This window comes from Saccopteryx bilineata, chromosome 2 (assembly GCF_036850765.1).
Source record: "Saccopteryx bilineata isolate mSacBil1 chromosome 2, mSacBil1_pri_phased_curated, whole genome shotgun sequence".
NCBI classification, from domain to species: domain Eukaryota; kingdom Metazoa; phylum Chordata; class Mammalia; order Chiroptera; family Emballonuridae; genus Saccopteryx; species Saccopteryx bilineata.
The window spans coordinates 31,359,141-31,382,307 of NC_089491.1; positions in this window are offsets into that span (position 1 = coordinate 31,359,141).

Here is a 23,167-nt window from a genome sequence, read left to right on the forward strand (position 1 = left end):
AAGTTTTTGTTTTTTATTTTTACTTGCTGCAGTCATTTACTATAGAGATTTGGGATGCAGTTAGCCAAGTGTAGGGATTTTTAGCCATAAAGCACTATGCTCTGAAAGATTTGCTAGTTCCTTACCTGTTTATTCCTGCTCTCACATTGAGTAATGGAATAAATCACTCTATATCATAATGATTATTCTCTCATTTATGATGAGCTGGTCTTGTACAGGGTATGACAGAGCTTATGCAAAATTCCTTACAGGTAGAGTTTTAGACAGCTACAACCTGAAAGATTTCCCAAACACATTTCCAAGAAACCCAATGTTTCTGGCTATAATATTTGTACTTCTGAACTCTGCAGTGTTGGTACATTCACAGTAAGTGACATACTGTGAAATCTATCTTCTTATGAAAAATGAGGCCTGACCTGTGGTGGCACAGTGGATAAAGTGTCGACCTGGAATGCTGAGGTCGCCAGTTCAAAACCCTGGGCTTGCCTGGTCAAGGCACATATGGGAGTTGATGCTTCCTGCTCCTCCCCCTGTTCTCTCTCTATCTCTCCCTCTCTTTCTCTCTCCCCTCTCTCTCTAATAAAAATGAATAAATAAAATCTAAAAAAAAAGAAAAGAAAAGAAAAATGAAACATACTATAGTAATCCAAGAGTCTCAGGGTTTAACAAATACACACACACACACACACACACACACACCTCTGAATGTCTGTGTCACAGCAATTACATTCTTTACTTTTCTCTTGTACCTGAAACCCAGTCATTAGGAACTTCTTATATTCCAGACTAAGAGAAAATAAGGAAGTATACTCTTAAAGAGATAAAGGGAGGAAGATATTAGATGTAATCTTATTTGTGAGTACCTCAGCAGTCAGCCAATGATTCTTCTGGGACCAGATAGATGTACTGAAAGATATCCACCAATAGCAAATGATGACTGCTCTCTTAGCCTACCTCTTTAAGACATTTGTTGCCTTTTTTGTTTCTTCAAAGAGATGGCACTCAACTCTAGACATTTGTTTCTTCAAAAAGAAGGCAACCAACTCTAAACAACCAGCACCTGACTTTATCATCTCCTTCTCATAGATTGTGTGATTAATGGCTTAACCCTCTTCCAACCTCAAAATAGAAGTTTTGAAAGACGGGTCCCAAATTTGCAGGACTATGAAACTGGACCTAGTAAAATCTTTTTAATGTGTGAGAGGAATAATATTTGCATGTCATCCAACCAGCAAAGACTCATCTTCTGATCTTTTATCAGACCATACTCTGTAGAATGGACCAGACTGACCCATGGACCCATTGCATTTCAAGGGTAGATTAAAAAAAGCCAAAGAGTCCAACTAAGCTGAAATGTCTGATGATGAATCTAATAGATTTATTTCTATTTCAATAGAAATAAAACTAATTAAGGAGATGAAATCTTTATACACAAAAAAGTACAAGGCATTGATGAAAGAAATTAAACAACAAAAAAACAAATATATTATAGAAAAACATCCTATGTTCATGAATGGGAAGGCTTAATATTCTTAAAATATTCATATTATCCAAAGGGCTCTAAGAATTCAATTAAATCCCTATAAAAATCCCAAGGACGTTGTTTACGGAAATAGAAGTTTATATCTCTCAACACTATCCACAGCCAACTGCCTGAAGCTCAGCATCAGAACTAATTTGCACAGACTTTTATTCTAACGACTCTAGGCTCTTGTCAGCTCATAGTCTTCGATCACACTTGTCTCTGGAAAGGTAATTTCTACATTTATTGTACACAATAAAATCCTTTTATCTGAGAGGATTTTTAATATTATTGAATAAAAACAAAATGACAGATAAAAACACATAAAAGTGTTTTTATTTGAGTTATCTTACCATTCTCACTGTGGGCCTGTTATGGAGCCATGTCAATTTCCCTCCCCTACTCCAAGTTTCTTTCTTTTGCCTAAAACACATGCCACTAGGTCCCTACATATTACATGGTAAGGGCTATTCTATTGCTGACATGTCCTCTGCAGAGAAAAAAAATGCAATATGATGGTTTTACTTGTTGCAAGATCAAGACTATAACCCCTACAACTAACTATTAATGTAATTTTAAAAGTAAAGGAATGTTCAAGCCCTGACTTTTCACTATACTTGAACACACAGAGGTAAAATTACAAAGACTCAAGTCTCCTTCTTTAAATGTCATCTCCAGTAAAGAGAAGAAAGCTTCCAGCCCAATGAAATCTGCAGTAATCTAGGGTAAGGCCTGAAAGTAAGGTTTAATATGATGTGCTGCCTTGACATTTGATAAAATCAGGAGAGCCTACAATGGTCTAGCTTCAAGGACCCCTACCAAGTCTGTTCCCTCAGATAAGGACCCGCAGCCAAACAGCCCTTCTTATCAAAGGGACCAGCATAGTCCCTGCTTATCCCTGAGCTGTATGATTCAGTTCCCTACCAACCTGCAGAATGTTTCAAACAAGCTGATCACATAATTCAACTAGAATTAGGGAGCTCCTCACCCTCTTACTACCACAAAACCTGTTCACGCTGTTCCCAAATCCAGCCCCATGGGACCCTGCATGACATAAAGTATCCTCCTCCCTTAGGCCATGAGTATATATGACCAATAAACTGCTGTTAAACTCATCTATCGAGTGTTAAGTATCATTTGTTTGGTCATCTCCATAACCATAGAATGGGAATCTCTCCTTCACCAACAGGGTGAATATGAAGCAATTAAAATATATCAGTGCCTGACCAGTGATGGCATAGTGGATGGATCATTGACCTGAGCTGCTGAGGACCCAAGTTCAAAACCCTGAGGTCACTGGCTTGAGCATGAACTCATCTGGCTTGGGTGGAGGCTCACCAACTTGAGTTCAAGGTCGCTGGTTTGAGCATGAAATCATTGACATGATCCTAAGGTCACTGGCTTGAGCCAAGGGGTCACTGGCTCAAACGGAGCCCCCCACACCCTGGTCAAGGCATATATGAGAAATAATCAGTGAACAACTAAAGTGCACCAACTACAAGTTGATGCTTTTAATTTCTCTCCCTTCCTTTCTGTCTTTAAAAAAAAAAAATCACAAAATGTATCAGGGAAAGGGCTTCCTGAAGATGTTTGGCATGCTCACATATATGAATGTGTTTTGTTTTGTTTTTCCTTCAGACTAGAGTTCTTGGGAGGATGTAGTTTCTTCTTATAAAATCTTCACAATTAGATGTGGCTGAATGTTGGGTCTAGAACATTTGTGTGTTCAATGTTACTCTTTTTTGTCTCTTTCCAAGAATACCAATCTTTTGGGCAGCTACATCAGAATCAGAGGACTTGTTAAAATTTTAGGCTTTTCTGACTGGGTTCCCATAAAATATTCTGGGTGGAGCCCAAGAAACTGTAGTTAATTAAGCAAGCTCTTCAGCCCTAAATAAAAAGCCCCGATTAGGGAAACTGATATTTAGAGAAAGGCTGCTTTGCCACCCGTGAGGCTGAGGCATCGCGCTGACTCTTGGCCTCTTCTGTTGAAGTTCTCTGGATTGTCTCACTTACCACCCTGTTGAGTGGAGAATGGGGGAAGGTTTGAGATCTCACTCTGAATCTGGATATACAGATGTGTTTTCCAGATTCAAACATGACATGAACTCAGTGTGGAAGTGTTTCATCCCTAAAAGGCAGAAATTTTTGTTTCTTCCTCAGAAACATCATTGCATACCTCCTATGGTAGCAGCCACCTAGGGCTTTACTGTATAATTCACATCCATTGTCAGGTAACCAACAGGTAACTCTGAAAGAGAACAATGAATAATTATTAAGAAAACTGTAGAACAATCAAATTAAGGCATAAAAGATTGTGCCCAAGCATTAATGAGGGCAGTGGTCAGCAGACAAAAGAAAACTGAGGAGTTCTGAATTCCAACCTGATGTCATAAGAGGCAATGGGTCAGGAATTCAAGGAGTCCTGCAAATTAGGACTTGTAAGACAGAAGTCTGAGGTCAGCAGAGAGCAGAAAAGGGTTAAGTCCGTGGTTTTAGATAAGGCTAGAGAGATCAACAGACTCTTGAAGGTCAAGGCAGGTACATATCCAACAGCTTACAGAATTTGGAACAGTAGCGTCCAAGAGCAGAAAGAGTAGATAAGTCCTGAGCCTAAGGCAGTGGATGATTTTCTCTGCTCGTGATATTTTCTACCTCCTGTTGGATACACATGGCCCTGAGACTACCAGTGTATAAGAACTGATAGGGGATGATCAGAGACCAGAAGAAACACTATATACCTGACTGAAGTAGGTACAGATGGATAACAAAAACTGTAAGCCCTCAAACATTAAAAGTACCCAGCAGGCAATTTATTTCTCCGTGATTATTAATCTCTCCCATGTACATCACAACTTAAAAAGGCAGGTTCTGGTCCCTGCCTGCTGGATGTTTACAATGTATAAAAGACCTGGGGAAAATCTTTCATCTCAAGTCTCTCGGGCAGCTTAATTCCTCATTAACTTTCATAAAGGCCAATTCAGTAGGTCAAACTCTGTTCTGTTGTAAAAATTAAAATAGTCTAACCAAGTTCTTAGCATCCACTTGAATAAGAAAATGGAACTTGTTAGTGAGAAGCATGAAGTGCTCAGCCCTCCCAGTAATGAAGGGGGAAAATCCCCCAAACTGTGACCTTGTTCAAGTCATTTAACATCTCCAGGCCTCAGCATCCTCTAGAACTAAGCTAACATACAGCAGGGCACTTGAGAAGTAGAGCACTATTAAAAGCATTATTCATTATATTCCCTATATTTCTTTGGCCAGTATTTTATTTTAATTAAAGATATTTACATGAGTATGTAATTGTGAATAATCACATTTCAATAACAAAAAGCACAAAGCCATTCATAAAAATGGACAAAGTTAAAATAGTTACATAACTTTCTAAATATGCACAATAGGAATATCCCACACCAGGACAGGAGAAAATATAATCCAGATTTAACATATCTTCTTGGTGTCGTGGGTATTTTCTTCTTTCCAATTGCACAAAAGCATTAAAAATTATAAGTAGTGGTAAATTTGATACCAATTGATATTTGTAATTAGATAGATGTTCAATTCTGCTTTTGACAAGCAAAGTCCAAAGGAATAGCCTGACCAGGAGGTAGCTCAGTAGATAGAGCATCAACCTGGGATGCTGAGGACCCAGGTTCAAAACCCCAAGGTTGCCGGCTTGAGCACAAGCTCATCCGGCTTGAGTGTGGGCTCACCAGATTGAGCATGGGGTCTCCAGCTTGAGCGTGGACTCATAAACATGACCCCATGGTTGCTGGCTTGAGCCCAAGGTCACTGGCTTGAAGTCCAAGGTCACTGGCTTGAGCAAGGACTCACTGGCTCAGTCGGAGCCCCAGGTAAAGGCAGGTATGAGAAGCAATCAATGAACAACTAAGGTGCCACAACTGTGAGTTGATGCTTCTTATGTCTCTCACTTCCTGTCTGTCTGTCACTGTCTGTCTGTCTCTCTCTCTGCCTCCTTTACTTAAAAAAAAAATATTCCCAAGGAGGAACATATGGACATAGCAGAAGTAGAGCATGATAAATGAATATGTCATTCCTGGATAGACCTCTATTCCACACTCTGACAGAGGGCTCCATTGAACTACTGTGGACCTTAAGAACCTCTCTGCCTTATTTAAATTATTCTGAGAGGTGTAGAACCAAAGTAGGGTCGAAGGCTTTGCTTGTTTCTATATCAATGGTCAAGCTCAACTTTCTATACAATTACCTCCTTACCTCTCCAAGGTAAAGAAAGACCCATAAATATTTAGCACATGAACAACTGAAAATAAAAAGAGAAGTTAGAGAATGTGTGCCAGTGGCTACGGTATAGCAGGCGGAGTCCACATATGCAGTCATTCAAAGTGCCTTCACAGGCAGAAATGTAGCTCACTAGTGGGAAAAGAAAAATTTTACTGGGAAATGACAGCTGAAAGGGAGCAACACTTAGTCCTTTAAAGACTCTACTTGCAGAAAATGCTTTCCTGTAGAGTGTCCAGTGTCTTAAAATGACAATTATTAGTGATGTAGTTAGAAAATGTATTCCTAGTTAATAATCTGGGGTTTTGTTTGTTTGTTTTGTTTTGTTTTTTAGTGAGAAAAGGGAGAGGGAGGGAGATAAGAAGGGAGAGAAATGAAAAGCATCAACTTGTAGTTGCATCACTTTAGTTGTTCATTGATTGCCTCTTATACTTGACCAGGAGGCTACAGCCAAGCCAGTGACCCTTTGTTCAAACCAGCAACCTTTGGGCTCAAGCCAGTCACCATGAGGTCATGTTCGATAATCCCACACTCAAGCTGGTGACCCTGTGCTCAAGCTGGTGAGCCTGCGCTCAAGCTGGCAAGGCTGTGCGAAGCCAGCATTTCCAACCAGGGACCTCAGTGACCCAGATCAATGCTCTATTCACTGCACCAACACTATTCAGGTTGAATTGATTTTTTCCATCTAATGACTGGTATGATTTCTGATTCCTGACTGAACCCTGACTAATCCAGAATATATGATATCTAAGTCATGAGGCTAGATGGCATTCCCAAAAGAATAAGTATAAAAAGAGAAGACAAGAGTTCCCAAGGAGTGAGCTTTGGAGCACTCCAACTAATTTTAAAAAGATAGCAAAAAGAGACAGGGAAAAAATTTGCAACTAGTGAGGTGGAAAAAAATTAGATGATGTGCTACTCTGGAAGGCAAATAAAAATAGTATTTCAAGGAAGAGAGTGATCAATGTAGTCAAAGTGAAGGTCATCAGTAACAATCCTATCAATGCAGGAGGAAATGCTTGATTAGTATGTGTTTAAAAGATATCAGAAATTATGATGTTGGTGTTAGATATGGCTGACTTCATGGGAAATTACATAAAATTATGAAAATAGAGTGCTCTATAATTATAAAGAGCACAATTTATACCAAAGGAATAACAGTTAACATACAGAGCTGGGCAAAGTAGTTTACAGTTGTGAGTATGTGAAGCACACAGTTTATTCTTGTGTTATTATTTATTAATTATTCTTTATTTGTATTACAACTGTAAACCTATTTTTGTCTACCCTTGCATGTATCAGATAACATTTATAAAGCCAAAAATCACAAAGGGTATAAAAATCAATAGAAATATTTAAAATAATGGGTTTTTATTTTCTTTTCTCAGCTCATGGTAGATCAAATGGACAGAATACATTTCTTAAAACTAAATGTCATAAATGAAAATATATGTAATTGATATATATGAAATTCTATACCTGAATATAGACAATATACTTTCTTAAAATGTTCATGAAACAGTCACAAAAATGATCATATATTTAACCACTAATCAAAACCTCAATAAATTCCAAAATTTAGAAAGAGTGCAGGAGACATTCTTCAATTATACCAATACCAAGAACAAAAATTTCTCCTACTGGTGTGTTACACTAACGCTGGTTATTCAGTATTTCTAGGATTTCCACTTTGTGTCACTCCAGGACACAATGAGATTGTTTCCCCATACCCTTGAATTTAGACAAGGTGATGACTTGAATTAGCCAATAGATGTGAGCAGGAGTATTTAAGGTACTATTCTCAATTTCCCCCCAACCTCTGCTGTAGTCACTAGAAACATTTCAGATGGTTCTGAGTCAGCATTAATGGAACACAGCTCCAGCTGACCCTAATGAACATCGGGTTAGTGTTCATCTATCCTTTATTGATTGACACAAACACTGGGATTTAAAAAAAAAAGAACTAAATTAAAATTATAGAATAGCTACAAAAAAGAAAAACATTATATGTCAGAACCTATGTATATAACTTTTTTTAAAAGCTGTGTTTTAAGTACACATGAAAATATACAAAAAGAGCCTTTCTTCTAGAATATTGCCAGTAATGTGACCTAGTTTCAAAACTCACAGCCTCTCTGTGTCCCTCCTCCAAAATTTACATTTCCAGGAAGTAAAATTTAATTGGCCCAGCTTGGGTTAGTTGTCAGTTATATAACCAAAAGTGTGGGATTCGACAACACAGACTTGGTCCCTTGGGCTGTAGAGGCCCTCCACTGTATTCTGAAGTCAATTCCAGAGGGAGGAAAAAAATGATTTTATTACATTTCACCCCTTTGCCACCTGCTGCCTACAATTATTCAACTGTCTAGAGTTGGGCTCTGTAAATATTTACACCCAAACATCTATAGCTACTGGATGGAAAATCTTTGCGTTGTGTTCAGTGGTCCCCATTGAAGAATTACTTGGCATTAGTTGTATTCCTCAGGTGGACAAGGTTATCACTGAATAGAAAAATGAATAACATGCATTGAAAAATGTATGTTCCGTGCCAGTTTCTATCAGAATCGTCATAAATTCTAAACTAAGAGTCTATAAGTTAATCAAGTTTTATTATAATGCTAATTCCTGGGTCCATGCTCTCTGAAGAGAAATTGTGTTTATAGAGGAAAATAAGAGAAGCACCATATGTTTCTTTGAATTAATCAGTTGAGGCATTTTGCTCCAAATCTGTTTTGGCACAGTTGTTTGTATGTCCTTACTCCTAACACGACCACAAGTGTGTGATGTGAGTGTTTCAAGCATTCTCTCTTGTCCTCTCTGTAAAAACACTGGATTTCATCCAACTTGACTCTTGCTTTTGATGGGACAAAAGCCAAAAACATTTTTTTAATTCAGTAAGGCTTACCTTTTAAGCGGCTTCCCGAAGCAGAATATGTACTCTGAAAGGAGTGATGGACATCACTAAACCCTCTTCAGTGGCAAAAGCAAGAAGAAATATGAACATCAGATGGCTATGGTAGAAGTCTTTTCTCTCTTCTGGATCTACCCAGGGGTTGATTTCTGATCAGATGAATGCTATTGGACTCCTTTTTGAAGCATTACATGTAATTAGCTGTGTATTGTTATCGTTAAAAGACTCTGATGAGTGGCTATCAGGGCACCATCTGGCCCGCTCATCTCATTCACTGGGGAAACCCTGAAGTCTCCATCCAAAAATTGCATGTGTTACTTGCAGACATCTATACTACTTGTCAAAGCCCTTTGTATCCAGTGGGAAACTTGTTCACATATGGTTGCTATTAAAATCAGAAATACTCTTTTTTTGGGGGGGTGTAAAAATTCCACTTTGTAATACTTGTAATTCTTAAAAGCAATCAGTTATGAATAAGGTTAAAGAGTAATATATTTTCTTACACTTTAAATGATACCATCTATATCACCTGGGTATTTTATGGCAAACAACAGAAAATGACATAATATAAAGGCAAAAGGAGAATTTTTGGAGTGATACTGAAAGAGTAAAAGACCAGGCTTAAAACTTGACAAGTACCAAGTGAGCTCTGAAGGGCTACACAAAAGATAACCAGTGAAGGTCACACAGCTGAACAGTCACTGTATCATGCTATCACCTGCTCAGGATTCAGAGTCCTATAAGACAACACCTATCAGCCAAGCCTATGTTATAGCTTGACTGTCTGATTTTATTGGGATGGAGAGAGAGAGGGCACATGTCTCCTTTACTTTCTACAGCAGGAGGTCACCACTGCCTTTATGTATGGTTTCCAAATGAATATGAAAATACATCTAAGAAACATGCTTAAAAGCTGAATATCCCCCAAAATGGCAAATATTAATTGTTTTACCACAAATCAAAACCCTCCATGACAGCTTCTTCCAGTTGTATCATTCCTGGTCCAATTATACTGGGGAAAAAAATTTTTGTTGCATCCACAAAAACACTTGTTCTTACCTAATTCGAGTATGCTGATCTCAAATCTGACATTAGTTTTTCTCTGTAAGCTACAGTTATTTTGCAATTCAAGATTTTAGGTTTTCATCTTATTATAAAATTTTCAACATTTACTTTAACATAATGAAGTAGAATGTCTTCTTGGACATCATCTTTGTGAAAATATAATAATTTATATAATGCAGTAAATATACTAATACACTAAAAGATATGATTGCATCAGGATTTATCTACAATTTCAAAATAGAACATACTAAGACACTTATTTTAATCATAAAATTTGTGCAAGACTTGTTTAAATTCTATTCAGGCAAAAATTTACATTTGTAGCTCTTGCATTTGTGTACTTGTTAAGGACAATCTCGTTTGATGCTCCAGCAATAGTCTGCCCATCACTAACAACTCCAAGATTTTCAGGAAACTTATCAAGGTGACTGTTCAGGAAGTGAATCTTAACGCTTATGTTACATCCAATGTCGCGGAAAGCCAACAGCATCCTTTGAACCAGAACTTCATAGTTTTCTGCTTTTTTGTTGCCAAGGAAGTTCTTTGTAACTGCCACAAAAGACTGCCATGCCGCTTTCTCCTCTTTATTCATCTTCCTGGCAAATTCTTCATCACGTATGAGGGTTGGAATTTGAGGTCCATCTAATACACCTGCTTTTATTGTCTCGAAAGACAAGGCAGGAAATAATATGCTGAAAGCATTCACTTTCTCTATTCAAAGCCTGAACAAACTGCTTCATTAAGCCAAGTTTGATGTGAACTGGGGGAAAAATGATCCTGTCTCAATTAACTACAGGTTCATTCACAATATTTTGCATCCCTACTTCCAGAGCTTCACGTTTTGGCCACTCCTTCTGTGTTCAGTGATTACTCCGAGCTCGGCTGTCCCACAAACACAGAAAGCAAGGATACTTTGTGAAACCTCTCTGTTGTCCTAGCAGGAAATTTACCATTTTAAGATCCACACAAATGATCCAGTTATGCTTCTCATACTTCAGAAAGTCAAGGACAATTTTTATGTCATGCTTACTAAGTCATTCAATTTGGGTTGGCTAAACTGCTGAGGAGTTAATGACTGCTTGGCATTAGAAGAAGACCCATCAGATTCTACAACCATTTCCTCATGCATCTTATAAAAATACACTTGATCACCATGTTCACTTTCTTTGTCCTTAGAAGAAAGAAAACCATTGAAAACTGGAACCAGGAGTGTCTCAGAGTGTGGGATAGGTCGTATTGCTGAAGAAATATTAGGATATGCGATCATATGCCATTTTTGTTTGTTTGTTTGTTTGTATTTTTCTGAAGTTGGAAACGGGGAGGCAGTCAGACAGACTTCTGCATGCGCCCAACCAGGATCCACCCAGCATGCCCACCAGGGGGTGATGCTCTGCCCATCTGGGGCATTGTTCTGGTCACAACCAGAGCCATTCTAGCGCCTGAGGCAGAGGCCACAGAGCCATCCTCAGCGCCCGGGCCAACTTTGCTCCAATGGAGCCTTGGCTGCAGGAGGGGAAGAGAGAGATAGAGAGGAAGGAGAGGGGGAGAGGTGGAGAAACAGATGGGTGCTTCTCCTGCATGCTCTGGCTGGGAATCGAACCTAGGACTCCTGCACGCCAGGCCAACACTCTACCACTGAGCCAACCGGCCAGGGCCCATACGCCGTTTTTTATTTTTGCTGATGCCCTTTGTATGGATCAGACAGAAATAACAGGCACTGCTGTGGTTCTTAGGTTCACGCCAAACCGTGGGAATACCAAAAGGCATTCCTTTGCATTTTCCTTTTGCCCAGTCATGAAGTATTTCCTCACAATTATGATACACAATATGAGGAGCCCAATTCTTGTCTTGATCGTCAAGGGGAACTTGAAAATAGGCAATATATGCACATGTCACAAATAATGAAATATTGCTCCTTTGATGTTCAAGTGTGTAACAGCCACATATATAACAGAAGGTGTCAGGACTATTCTTACATTTACACCTACTTGAAGAAACCATGATTCAATCTTAAAACAAAATAAGAGAGTGTTTTTATCAGATAATTTTTTACATTTAAAAACAACTACAATTATGTAAAAGTGATGTTTGTAAAACATTAATTGCCTTGTGGTTATGTTCAATCCAAGAGTCGTTGCCCTTTAACTCCAATTTAAAAACCAATGCATGCCATTAACTGTAACAAAAAGAAATTAAAATTGCATAAAAACTAAAGCATGCACCAAAAAACGGATTTCATATTTGGAATCAGCGATGCAGAAATATATAGAAACAGTTCTAAAACTATATGCAAGAAAATAAAAAAAATTCGTTCCCCAGTGAAAGAAAGCTTCGATGGATATAGTATTCTTGGCTAGAAGTTCCTCTCCTTTAGTACTTTAAATATTGGGGTCCACACTTTTCTGGTTTGCAGAGTTTCTGCTGAGAAATCTGATGATAACCTAATGGGCCTTCCTTTATATGTTGTAGTCCTCTTTTCCTTGGCTGCTTTGAGGATTTTTTCTTTGTCATTGATTTGTGATAATTTCATTATTGATGTGCCTTGGAGTAGGTCTGGGTTAAGGTAACTCGGTGTTCTGTTTGCTTCTTGAATTTGAGGCTCTAATTCTTTCCACAGGCTTGGGAAATTCTCATAAATTATTTGTTTGAATATGTTCTCTATTTCTTTTTCTCTCTTCTTCTCCTTGTGATATACCCATTATTCTTATATTGCTCTTTCTAATGGAGTCAGACAATTCTTATAGGGCTTTCTCATTTTTTTAAATTCATGAGTATATATTCATATTTTATTAACAAGTACTATAGGGAAATCTTAGGAATTTTGGGTGAGTGATACACTTTACCTTACCTTTTGAGACCAATACCATAAAAGGAAAAAAAATGTTATTTTTCAAGATAGACTATTGGTCTCAATGAGCCATTTTTGTGACACATACAGTTGTTTTAAAAATACCATTATTTATTTATTTATTTATTTCATATGCATCTACTAGGATGTTTGTGTAGCTATGTAAAGCAATGGTAGGTGGATACAAAATAGTACCCAGCACCATCTCTACTTAGTCTAATTGTGAAAAGAAAATATATCTATCTAAAACAATTAATAAACAGGATAATATAAATTATATACTTTGATAAAATTAATTAAAATTCTATATATCCTGATGTTTACTTAAGAATTCCCCTGTACACACAATATTCAGTTCACACCAAGTCTTTCTGGGCTTGGAAAATAGATATGGCAGGAAAACCAATTTGATTTTGTCCTTCCCATATGCTGTGTGTGTTAATTTGCCAAAATGTTACCAACGTGCTCCATTTACCAGGATATTTAGGTACATCTGACCTAGTTCTAGCATCCAGTCTTGTCCTTCTTCATTTTCATTTTGTTAATCCCAGCTCATCCTTCAAGTTTCAACTCAGATATACCTTCCATAGGAAGAGTTTCCTGATAAACACTCTATGGATGAGGCATCCTTATCTTTGTTCTGGACATCCTAGTTCATGTCATAATGTCACCATACCCTAACCACTCAAGAAATTCCTGTCCACCCCTGCTCCCCTACTCCACTTCAGTTCATCCCCCCGTGAATAGGAGGAAGAGTACCACTAAGGGTCAAGGACTAATTGGAATTCTCAGAGACATATATGTGAACCAGATATTGTGCAGCAATGCAGTATGAATAAAAGGATTATAAAGAAATTTTAATGGGAGAAAACACTGACTCTGGGAGATTTGGCAGCTTCCAAAAGCTCTGAACACATTAAATGATGACCCCTCTGAAGAATCCAACATTTCCCTCCTTTAGCACATGTAGCTGACTGATTATCCACCACTGCACCCTGGCAGGACTTGTGGACTATCGTTATTATTGTGTCCCCATGTGGAATAACTAGGAGAGGTTCAGGGTTTTCACCTCTGTGACAAAAGCAGAGTAGCACTGGGGCCTACTGTATTCCTGTACAGCCATGCTCATCACTGATTTTCACAGAGATTAATATAAATAATGTTAAAAATGGAACTTCCTTATGACCTAGAGATTCCACTTCTGGGAATATATCTGAAGAAAACCAAGACATTAATATAAAAAATATATGCACCCCTATGTTCATTGCAGTGTTATTTAGCCAATATTTTAATATGCTAATAGCCAATATTTGGAAGCAGCCTAAGACCCCATCAGTAGATGAGTAGATAGAAAAGCTGTGATACATTTACATAATGGAGTACTACTTGGCTGTGAAAAAGAAGGGAATCGTATTCTTTGTGACAGCATGGATGGACCTGGAGAGTAGTATGCTAAGTGAAATAAGCCAGTCAGAGAAAGACAAGTGCCATACGATTTCACTTATATGGGGAATCTGATGGACAAAATAAACAAAATAGAGACAGGTTCATAGATAAGAACTGACTGGCGGCTGTCAGAGGGGAGGGGGTGGGGAGGCTGGGTGAAAAAGGTGAAGTGATTAAGCAAAATGAAACAAAACAAAATCCTCACAGATAGACTGAACTGTATGGTGATTACCAGAGGGAAAGGGAATGAGGGAGGAAGAAGAGGTTAAAGGAGGAACAAATGGTGATGGAAGGAGACTTGACTTGGGGTGGTGAACACAGTACAATGTACAGATGATGTATTATAGAATTGTATCCCTGAAACCTATATAATTTCATTAACCAATGTCACTTCAATAAATCCAATTGAAAATGTTTTTGAAAAGAGTTAGTAAATAGGATAAAATGAATAAAAAGGCCCCAGAAATGAGAGCTGCAAGAAGCAGCAATTTTCCACCTTTTCATCTCATGGCACACATAAACTAATCACTAAAATTCTGCAGCACACCAAAAAATAGGTATAATTTTTATTCATTTACACCAGATGGCTATTGTTGTGTTGGCTGTTGTCATTTTTCTATTTAACAACCTAAGAGAAAACAGGTCAGTGACCCTGACTAAATAGTCAGGTATCACATGTTTTAAAAATTCTTGCAACACACCAGCTGAGAATCACTTCCTTAGGATACTAAGAACTAAGAGCTTAGTGAGAAGAAAGATCCTGAAGAACTGAACACAGACCTCTCTATAAGGGGCCCTGCTGGATGCCACTCGGGCCTTGAGTTCAGTGAACGATGCCTGCAGAGCTGGGGCTCGGACTTACGAGGAGGGACACCAGCTGGTAGTGCTGGTGATCTGGAGAGATTCAATGAGGCTGGTCCATGAAATAAAAGAAAGGACATGAAAACTGAAGCCACCTGCTGCTGCTGCTGGAACCAACTGCTGTGTTCCAAATAAAGTACATTTGTACAGCGACAGATGATTACTAGAATTAGTGGGATAATCACATTGTAAGGTATTAAAATGTGAATCACTCCTGAAACTGATATAACCAATAGAAGGTTGGGTACCAAGTATACTTAATGTGAAAAAATACATTTTTAAAAAGTGAAGTACCAATACCAGAATGGCCCTGATGGGATGAGGGAACAGAAAAGGAATAAGCCCCTACCCCTCCTACCCCTTCCACTTTTCCTTTTCTCTCTAGTTCCCTATAGGAAACAGCTGGCAAAAGGGAACAGTAGTTTGCAAAGTCTCAGCCACAGGATTAGAAAGCCAAACTGAGTGGTAAACAGGTCACAGTCAGTAGGAAAGGCAGTAGTCAGGAAAGGACTCTCTCTGGTTAAAGTTAGAGGCCAGTTCCTCCTCTCTCTGTCCCTTTTTCCATTTCAGATTCTCTTAAGGTTAAATTTTCCAGGACTTCTGACACCATCCCAAGGATACTATCACAAGCCTCACAATTACACTTTTCTATCAGACATAAACCACTTACCTATCCATTGGAGAAGGGCCTCTAAGTTGTCTCTAGGTTACCAACTTGTCCATTCTCTAAATTAACCTATTGGCTTAAAAAATTTTTTTTGAGAAAGTGTCTACTTTCTTGATTCCTCATCAATCACCATAATTTCTGATCTAATTAAAAAAACTTCTTTTAAATTACAAAAGTCCCTTTGTTCTCAGTCTTGTCTAAAAATGTAGGGACCCATTCCAACTCAACATACCCTTCCCTCTGGATGAAGAAAGAATTAGCACACTCCACAAGGAATACTGAGTCCCAGTCTAGGCAGCCCTGAGCTGTCAGTTCCATGTAGCTCTCAGACACACTTATCAACTTTTGTTCTTAAGGTGTTTTTGTTGTTGTTGTTGTTGTTTTTAAATCTCTGCATACCCTTCTCTAAGCAGCATTTGCCAAACCAGACAAAAATGACAGGTGAGTTTTCCACGATCCTCACGAAGCTGCACTCCAGCTGAGGGCTGAGCGGTCTTATCAGTGAAATAATGATAAATGGGCTTTTAGCTCATACCTAAGCACAATACTCAGTTAAAATCAACGCTGCATGACTCCCTTTGAAAACTCTTCTGACAGTTCTACCCTGTAGGTTGGCCTTAAGCCTACCTTGTCTTTACGGGGCTATCGTATTTGTTCGGGGATCTCCAACAAGCAGTAGCCCTCAGTACCTGCAGCTATGCAGCTCATCACGGAAGAAACAGTCTTTCCTGGTTTGAATCTAGTAAAGCAATTTCTCTCCCTCTGATTTTTACAGCTAATGTCCGGTTGGTCAGTCAAGCATATTTGCAAAGAAAGGACAATAACTGTGGGGAAGTTAGAGTAAAACAGTCAACATAGGGAAGATCCCTATATAGTTCAATTTTTCTCTCTCAATTTTTGGAAAACATCTTTCACGCTTCCCCTCAAAAATTGAGCAAGTTGAAATCGTTCAATGCAATAAATTACTTTTAAAGTGACAACCATGGCAGTGGGATAGGCACAATAAATCAAAAAGTCTTACAATTAAAAAATTCTTGACAATCTAGTAGGAATGACACACATTGTTTTCATTCAACATTTTAGTTTAACCGTAGAGAGGTGGGGGGTCTGTGTCCCTTTCTCTTGATTTTGAGTGTGCTCTGTGATTACTTTAATGAACAGAAGACTGCAGAAGTGACATACAAGATAATATCCTCGAGACATTTTGAGGCTCCTTGTCCAGCACACTTTGACGCCTCCTTTATTCTCCCCACAGCACACATATTTTCAACCTTTGAATAATGTATACTCTGAAAGAGGGAAAAGATGTTGTTTTACAAAAATATAAAAGAGAAAATTCTACTTCCATGTCCTATGATTTACCTTGACAATAAGCAGGTGTCTCAGGAAGGGGGTCCAGTAACCATTGCCTTATACTTCTCTCTCGCCATTCTTCCACATCCCCCTCAGCCATTGTTCCCTCCCACCCACCTTATCTCTGCTTTTTCATCTCAACAAATTTGTAATAAAATCTATGGCCTTCTGTGGGGTGAAGAGAATAGAGCAGGGAACAATAATGTCAAACCACCAAAAATAATCCTTCATCAGCCACAAAGCATTGTGCCTTTTGTCTGTGTTCACAGCTTCTAGGCCATTTCTTCAGCCACTGCCGTGGAAACCACCGACTTATAGTTGCAATCATACTGACACACTCTGGGTCCCCTTCCTGATTTGTTTTTTTTTTCTGCTTAGCATTAATTGCCAGATACCATACTACATACTTACGGGGCTTGCTTTTTGTTTGTTTGTTTGTTTCCCTAACAGAATGTAAGCTCCCTGAGAACAGGAATGTTTGCCTGTTTTATTCACTAATACAGGGGTAGGTAAAGATAGGTTTGAATTCCACCACTTCAGGTGGCAGTGAGGCTAACCCAAGTGGAGTCACTGAAAGTTCAGGTTTGTTTACTGACTTTCAAAGACTACAAGAATGTGTAAATAATGAAGACTGGCAATTTGAGCACTTCCAAGATTGTGTCTAAGTACACTGTGCCATTGTGACATCCCTTTGATTTAAGGAAACTATGGTAATAATTGTAACCTGCATGTCATTTTCCCATACAAACAACTGTAAACCTACTTTTACCTACCGCTGTGTATTTCTGTCCCCTAGTCCCAGAGCCAAGCCCACATAAATTTCCCAATAAATACTTGTAAATTATCTCTAGTAACTGGACTTGCATAGGTTACCCGCAAAACTCATCACTGTTGATATTAGAAAAATGTGCTCTAAAATCCAAAGAGCCACCTTTTTTTTAGACAATTAATTTTAAGGGGTGACATTGATAAATTAGAGTACATAGATTCAGAGAAAACATCTCCATCTCATTTTGACATTTAATTATGTTGTATACCCATCACCCAAAGTCAAATTGTCCTCCATCACCTTTTATTTGGTTTTCTTTGTACCCCTCCTCTCCCCCAACCCCCTCCCTCTCCTCCCTTCCCCTACCCCTGGTAACCACTGCACTCTTATCCATGTCTGTGAGTCTCAATTTTGTGTCCCACTTATGTATGGAATCATACAGTTCTTAGTTTTTTCTGATTTACTGATTTCACTGAGTATAATGTTACCAAGGTCCATCCATGTTGTCGTAAATGATCCTGTGTCATCATTTCTTATGGCTGAGTAGTATTCCATAGTGTATATGTACCATATCTTCTTTATCCAAGGGCTACCATATGACCCAGCAATCCCTCTACTGGGTATATACCCCCAAAACTCAAAAACATTGGTATGTAAAGAACATGCAGCCCCATGTTCATCACAGCATTGTTCACAGTGGCCAAAACATGGAAACAACCAAAGAGCCACCTTTTAAAAATTAGCTTTTAGAGCACAGTCCACTCAGTAATAGAAGATTTGTTTTTTTGTTTACTTTTTCAGCATCTATTTTTTTAAAATCAGCAATGTAAAAATATTACATATATGAGTGTTAAATAATATCAAATACATAATTTTTTTCTTGGCTTTTTCATCCTTGACTTTAATCAAGACAAACTATTAATAACTTACTAAGAAGAAACTCTTGACTGCTTCCTAATGAAAATGTTCTGCACTTAAATGATTTAAGTGAACACAATCTGGTGACTTTCTTCCATATCCAGTTTTCAGCATTGGATTTTTCTCTAATGTTTTCTTTTAATAATTTTTATAAGTGGTAAGAATTTCTAAGCTTATTTGGACAAATAAATAGGTAACCACAATAAATGTATATCACTTTGAACAGCAACCAAAATAAATAAAGATTGACAGAATAACTTGGACACTTGAATGATGCTAGAAATAATGAGAATCTACATCCTGTCACTCCTCTATGTCCTCACCCCCAATTACCCATTCATCTTAACGGTTTTTGAAACCCACATTCACAGTTTGCAAAACTTAATTCATGCATATTATCTTAATTACCACAGTAACAGTGAAATATTTTTATAACTTCACTACTGGTACCTAACAAATCATCACAAAACCTCAATGGCATAAAAACAATAAGCATTTACTTATGCTCAAGAGCTGATGGGTCATTCATGCACCTGCACTCAGTTGCAGGTCTCCTAGGAGCTTTGATCACCTTTTCTGGGTTCTCTCACATGCCTTGGACCTTAGCTGGACAAGGTGGGCTGTCTTGACTCTGCTCTACATGCCTCATCCCCTAGTTTGGGTATCTTCTCACCATAAGGCAGAGGAACAAGAGAAATAACGCATCTTCAAGCCTCAGACTACATCTTTTGCTACTGTCCCATTGACCAAAACAAGTCACAATGGACAACCTCAGAATTATAGTGTGAAGAAAAAGACGTTGCTACAGAGATTTCATTAATTATGGCCTTTAATCCAATCAATCTATAACAAACATTAATTTATGCATGAAAAAAAATGTCCAAGGGGAATCAGCCATGAGAATGAGCCAGAAGCTCAGGCATTCTGACACCAAATATGTTCTTTACTTTTCTTTTTTTCTAACCATGTGTCACCCATACATTTACATTCATAGAAACTGAATATATTGTTTCTGAAAAATTGTAACCATTCTTAATATCTATGATACCTCAAATATTCCAAAAACAAATGTTAGGTTTACTTACTTTTTTGTAAATTGGATGAGTATCCTATTAGTTCACACAAATCTCTAATGTTTCTAATTATCAAATTGTTAATGAACTTTTGGGTGTGCATTCCTTGACACTCCTGCAAAATTGTCACCTCCTTCCAGACAGAAAGTTCATGTTCTATAAGATCTATGTCTTTGTATTTCTTCCAGTGCCTGGCAGTGCTGATGCAGGTAGTAGGTATGCCACTTGATTGATAAAGCTAAAATAACATGATATCAGCTTGATAGAGTTCTCTGTTAGAGAAAGTGAAACTGAAAGAAGAAATCAAGGCCCTGGCCAGGTGGCTAGGTGGATAGAGTCCACCTAGTGCACCAGAGGTCGCAGGATTGATCCCCAGTCAGAGCACATACAGAAGCAATCACTGGGTGCACCACTAAATGGTACAACTAAGTGAAACAATGAGTTGCTGCTTCTCTTTCTTCCCCTGTCTCTCACACACATATCAATGGAAAATTATTTTAAATAAATTCAAAACAGTCAAATTTTAAAAAGGAGAAATCAAAATCGATCTGGGGTTGAGTGAAAAGTCAGAGATGGTTTTCAGCTGTGCTTACATAAGAAAAGGAAAAAGGAATACATTTTATGGTCTGTTTTTCAACAGAACATCCTTCATTCCAGCAGATATATATGACTATTTTCCTCATGTTTATTTGCTCTTCCTCCAAGTTGAAAATCAATGGAGGTGAACTGTCAAGAGCTAATTGGTGAGCTAATTCTTTTATTCAATAGAACAGCCACTGCAAATGCTGAGTTCCATGAGATACTCCCTCTTCCATTACAACAATCGAATCCATATTTTCTTTACTATACTCTGAGAGATAACAGGGTCAATGTCATTCTCTATAATCTGTAGATTTTTTATTCAATAACTTGATCAAACTTGCAAAAGTTAATGGTTTAAAGAGATGTGAGGCTTTGTCAAGTATTTTTGTTTATGGGTAAATCAGGTTGCCCTTTTCCACAGGTCTGAGTCACATGGAGGAAATGAAAGAAGGGAACAAGAAGGTAATGTAATAATTTCTGTGAAAACGCTGAAGATTTCATCCCCTTTAAGCAATGTGAGCTTTAGAGTAATACACCAGATGATACATGTTGTTTGGTTCCATTGACAAGACTCTCTATAGAGCAAGGTAATGGAAAAACTCTACAGTACTAAAATATATGGTCATAAATTCCCACATTTCAGTGAAAACCGAAATTCTTTCTTTAATGTTCAGTTTTAGATCTTCGGTTGGGAGCAACTCAAAGCCAAGCCAAAGTGTACTGACACCTCAGAATCCTTGAAAAAGGAAACTTGTCTTTCTTATAAATAAGCCTCTCTAAAGGATCCAGTCCACAGTCAAGGCTAACTTCACTATTAAGGCAGCAATTAATTGGCTATAAATGTGAAGAATGCTCCACATCTCCTATAAATAGATCTATACCTTTTAAAACATATTGCAACAATGCTTGGTGATAATATTGTTCCCTTCTGACTTAAAATGACATGGCTGAATTGTTACAGGTATGAAAACACTGATTAATAGTGACACTGGCTAATCCAAGTGCTGTACAAAATTTGAAGTAAGGGTGAATTCAATGGTAGATTATTTTTCAACAATAGGGCAATGTCAACACCAAAGTTTTGAGTTCAGAGTTAGACTCAATCAGTGTCGGTTTCTGAAAAATAAAAAGTATAACCACTATGACAATTAATTTTATGTGTCAACTTGACTGGGCAAGGATGCTCTGATAGTGATAAAACATTATTTCTTTGTGTGTCTGTGAGGTATTTTTGGAAGAGATTAGCCTTTAAATCATTAGACTGAATAAAACAGGTCTGCTCTCATCAATGTGGGCTGGCATTGTCCAATCCACTGAGGACCCAATTAGAACAAAAGGCAAAGGAAGGGCAACTTTCTTTTTTCTTGAATAGGGATATCCATCTTTTCCTACTCTTGGAAATCGGAGTTCCTGGTTCTCAGCTTTTGGACTCCAAGATTGAATTATGTCATTGGTTTTTCTAATTCTCCAGTTTACTGATTGCAGATCATGAGATTTCTCAGCCTCCACAACCATGCAAGCCAATCCCCATAATAAATCTCCTCTTTAAAATCAGTACATATTCTCTTGGTTCTAATTCTCTGGAGAACTTTGACTATACAATCACTGCGAAGAATCTTTTCCTACATACAGATTCCTCCCTCCAACAACGCTCATGTGAAATAAATGCACCAGCAGGGGCAGCTTCACTGTGGAATAACAACTGCATAGCACTAATATGTCTTCCTTCAAGACCCTTCATAAATTCTAATAACAAGGATTTGTGTATATGAAAAGAATGATTACAACCAGCACAGTTTAACAAACTGTTTGAAAACTGGAAGCTAGTAGAAATGGATGCTGCATCTTTATATGCCACGACCAACTCTTAATAAAGTCATGTAAACTCTCTTTTGTTTTCTCTCCCGCTCAGTAGGCAGCTGGGTTATATGATCCTTAAATCCTTTTGGCCATTGGGCCTCATTGATCTTTCTCTCTATGGACTTTAGGAAAACCATATAGTGAACTTCATGATTACCAAGTCTAATTTGCCTCATGCTTTAATTTAGTCTCCAACCCAAACTGGTTGGCTCAATGATAGAGCATCAGCCTGGTGTGTGGATGTCCCAGGTTCAATTCCCAGGCAGTGCACACAGGAAAAGCAGCTATCTGCTTCTCCATCCCCCTTCACCTCCTGCAGCCATGGCTTGATTATTTCGAGTGTATCAGCCCCAGAACTGAGGATGGCTCCATGGAGCCTCCACTTCAGGCACTAAAAATAGCTCAGTTGTGATCATGGCCCCAGATGGGGGTTGCTGGGTGGATCCCAGTGAGAGCTCATGCAAGATTCTGTCTCTCTATCTCCTCTCCTCTCACTTGGAAAAGAAGAAAAAAAAATTTTAATTTTTTAATTTAAAAAATAATTTATTCTCTATGCTAATTTTCATAAGTTATTTAATACCTTAAGATATTACCTCATATTTGATTCATAATGATAATATGGGTTATTTTTAAGTCTTTAGCATTCATTTTAATTCCTTGGAAGCGAGTACAAGAAAAAGGTTATTTTCTCCTTTAAATACTATATGATTGTCATCCTTTTTATAAAATCACAATTCTTATAAAGACAAGTTAAGGTACCCTTAGGAATAGTATTAAAATATTTTTCAAGTGACATTTTATTGCTGGTGATTATATAACAAAAGTTGTATTTCATAAATTGTTAGTGGATTATATATATTAGTACAAGCCAAGTAGGATGAAATTTGATAGTCTGGGCAAGTAGGAAAATGTTCAATACTTTGTTTCAATATGGGCTGTAGAATTCAAGCAGTTTGGTCCTAGAGAAATAGCAATTTAGAGGTCAAATCTGGATTATTATATCCTATTTTTACTTCCTATTTTTTTTTTCTT